Here is a 4,243-nt window from a genome sequence, read left to right on the forward strand (position 1 = left end):
GTGATCTTGCGGCGACACGTTCGGCGATTTATCAACAAGATCTGCGATGTTATCACAGCCGCCGGGTTAAAACCAGAACTTTTCAAGAAGGCGATCTGGTGCTCCGGCTCATCCAGGATCAGACTGATATGCACAAGTTATCCCCACCTTGGGAAGGGCCTTTTGTGGTCAGCAAAAATTTGCACAATGGATCATACTACCTTATCGATGTTCAAGAGCGCAAAGACTCGCGTAAATCGAAGGAGGAGACCTAGGGGCCATGGAATATAGCTCATCTTCGGCCTTACTATACTTGAGCCATAGGCTCTTTTTTATGTACATAATTATGACAATGTATATATTATGATCAATATAATAAACCGGAGCCTCGGCTAAAGCGGGGTCTTTGTTGTTTTTACATCAAGTATGTTTACATGGGGGCTTTTGTTCATAAAGTGGAGTTCTGCTGATCCGGCTTGTAAAGCCACCCATATAAAAGGAAATCACTAGGGGGCTTGGTCGTATCCGAACCTTAGCTACACCTCTTGATTGACTTAAGGCCAAAGGGAAATCACTAGGGGGCTTGGTTGTATTCGCACCATAGCTACACCTCTTGACAGGCTTAAGGCCAAAAGGAAATTATGTGGAGCCAAAGAGAGTGTTGCATTAGCACAACTCAAACATAGGCACCCACCGAGCACAGCTCAAATGTTGCCTGGGGGCTCTTTGCTTCTCAAAGAACAAAGAATCTGCACCCTTGCAATAGGCTATCAAGCCAGGCTTGGAAGCCAGGTGTATTCACCTAAAACCCCGGGTTATCCTACCTCTTTAAGTAAGCCACTTCGTCCAAGTAAACCTGGTATGACCCGTCGAACGTTTGACAAGTCAATCTCATAGACCCTGAACTTATCAACGTTAAAACGGTGATTGGTTAAAGATTGAGGCCCATCTTAAAAGGCTTCAAAAAATGGTTTAACTCAGTGGCCTGGCAGCCCATGAAAAGCCTCGATTTAGGGCCTGGCAGCCCATGAAAAGCCTTTCATATTCTTCTTGTATTTTTTGCAAAGTTTTTTTCCTCCTTTTAAGATTCATCCATATTTTCTGATAAACCGGCGTTTATAACAACCCAGTGTGGCTTACAATGTTAAGTTGTCAGTGCATGATCAGCTATAATCCGGTGTTTATTACCCCGGTCTGGTTTTGACTACAAGTCACCAGTATTATATGGATAAAACCGGCGTTTATCATAACCCGGTACGGTTTTATCATAAACTGGCAGACCTGAAAGGAGTCATCAACACTCCGGATTGGTGTTATCACCCTTTTATAATAACCATGGGTCAAACAACGAGGTAACAGGTATTCTCTGTTTTATATCTAGTTGTTTTTAAACATCCTTGGCTCTACACTTAGGCTATATATTTGGGCATCATGACCCGTCCAGCGGTAAACCGCCAGGACACTTTCAATCTCTTGTGCACAGGAACAAGTTAAAATACAGCCACTGCAGATTATGCATACAATAAAGATCCCAAAAGGATGGCGAGTTAACAGTATCAAGCAAAATAATGTATGCTCGATGGCATAACAGACAAGTGTTTGAACTAGCCTATTACAAGGCGCTTTAATGCCCACACAGGATAATCGTTTCAGTAAGAATGGTAGGATGCGGCAGACTAAACCGGCCCCCGGTTCAGGATTCATCATTAGGCCGACTTGAAGATTGACGATCATCTTGAGTCGGTGCTTCCTCCTCCTCCCTACCCAGTGGCTGGAAATCAATCGTTGCCCAATCGATTCCAGTTAAAGCTTGGAACATGACTTCTTCACTTATAAGGGTGGAAGGATCAATGTCAGGGGCATAAGTGTGCTTCGAATTGGCGGAACAAGATCTTCTACATCATGTGTTGGCGCAGGATATCTTTTTTGATCAGCATCATAAACCGGCTGATAATGAGATAGATCCGTTTCATCCGCCAATTTGCTCGCTATGGGTCGCATTTCCCTTGTCATCCTTCGGAGATCATCATTGTTAAATTCTGAACCGTCTTCCTTCACGCTGGGATAACCTTGGACAATATCTGACGGTTCAAGATATGGAATCCATGCCTTGGACTGGATTAGCGCAGTCAGTGCGCCTGACCTTGCAGCTGATTTCTTAAGTTCATCTAACCGGGCAGGCAACATTGACAGCTTTTCGATGGTTTCCTTTATCAACGTTGGATGTGGCCTTTTATAAGCAGCAGTGCAAATAGCCCATTGGGATCCAGAATATAGCTGCTCTATTGAAGTATAGGCAGCCTTCAGCTTCATCCGCATGTCAGAGCCCAGATGGGTAATGCGGGTCCCTGTGACATTCCAAGCCTTAGTAAACCGGTAACTGATAAGGTAAAATGACTTGAAAAACATCAGATGAGGATACTTACCAAATATAGCAGAGGTCATAGCGTTTATTTGCCGCTTTAAACCGGTCAGTTCTTCGACCACTAGTTTAAGGGCTGCTTCTGCGTCTTCGGCCCTTTTTGCTAAAGCGGCCTTCTCTGTGTCCCAATCTGCACGCTCCTTCTTAAAGGTTTCCTTCAACTTCTCCATGGCTGTTAAGACATTGGTCAGTTCCTCCTTGGCTTTAGAAGCCTCCGCTTGCTGAGATTTAACGTTCTCTTGAAGATCAGCGGTTTGGGCGTCCTTTTTGCTCAGTTCAGCCTATAAAGAACAGACATATCATCAATGGGCTGTATATATTTGAAGTACCAAGCGTATAACAGTGGTTAAAGTCCCGGTTCACCTTTGAAAGATAAACCGGCCCTTGGGGACTACACAGGCGAAAGTTACTAGATTACAATGCTAAAGTACTGGTTCATTTTAAAAAAAGGATCAACCGACCCTTGGAGGATAAGTATGCAGAGGTGCGGTATTATGAAGTCCCGGTTTTCGATTGCCATCATAAATCGGCCCTTGGGGGCTACTAGAATTGGTACTTACAATTGGACTTAAGAGTGAAAAAGTTATTACCTCATAACATTCCTTCATCAAGTTCACTAAGCCGGCTTCGTAGTCACCGTTTGCATGGAGATGGTTTAAAAACCAGAATGGAGTTCCTGGGCGGTGAGGTGAGCGTAGCTTGATAAATTGGTGCTCCATTTGCCCATGACAGAGCGTTCCTCCTTGGCGCTATGTTTTGACAGTGCAACAAGGTTGCCAGGGGAGGTGTGGCCAACACCAGTGATGATAACATCCTCCTCCTTGTCACCAGTAGCTTTCACTGGAGTGGACGGGATGTCAGCGGCCTTAGCCAGACTGGACGGACCATCTTCAACACGGACCGGACTCGTCGGTTCATCAGTATGGTCTGCTGTTTCAACTTCTGCTTGTTCATCAACATTATGATCTTGAGGGGGTGGTTCATCAAACATGGTGTCAGCATTGGGACCTTCCAGTTCTGTGGTCAGCTCCGGTTCAATGACCACATGGTCGTCAGACGGTTTATTCGCCCGAGCCTTCTTGCTGGGTCTAGCTTTGGCTCTGCAAGAAAGAAGATGCAAAGGTTAGTATAGCATGCAAGTGTAAAGCGTCAAGAGATTGAGTTGAAATAGTTACCCAACAACGGTCTTAAGAGGAGGGAGTTGTGTGTCCGTCGACTCGCCAGATGATGAATGAGGAGTTCCCTGATAATTTGAATCAGACGGACTAAGAGGTTGTCGGAAATAGCTTGCCTTGGGATAATAAGTATCAGAAGTGGGTGAGACCTCAGGTCGACGCTTTCGAACTGGGGTGTCCGGTAAACCGACCGAGGTGACCATTTGGCCGCTGTGCCGGGTTGTGCGGCAAGCCTTGTGCTGCTTCTTCTTCAAAAGAAATTTTGGATCCAAGTGAGCAAGAGGGTGAGAAAATTTTATTTTCCGGATTTTTTGATGGATTTTCTGTGTTGACGGAGTGCCTGAACCAGAGGGAAGAGTAATTACCTCTGCGTCGTCGGCCTGGCTGCCCTCAGCATCATCCTCATAATAATCATTTTCAATGAGGTGTATGAAAAGTGAACCAAGAGAGTCAAGTTCTACCTCTAGGTCCGGTTCATCAGGGTCGTCATCAAGCTCTAAACCGATTGATTCAGTTGCCTTCCTCTCGGCAGTTTTCTTGACAGCCTTCGTTTTAAGTCGAGAGGCCTTCACCATTTTCTCCTATGATTTCTTTTTCCAGAACGGGTCATCACCCTGTTTGAAAGATGGGCAGAGGGTATTAAAAGTTGAACGGTTCAAGAATATCA

Source organism: Triticum urartu, chromosome 7A (genome assembly GCF_056163025.1).
Source record: "Triticum urartu cultivar PI428250 chromosome 7A, HENAU_Tu73, whole genome shotgun sequence".
Taxonomy (NCBI): Eukaryota; Viridiplantae; Streptophyta; class Magnoliopsida; order Poales; family Poaceae; genus Triticum; species Triticum urartu.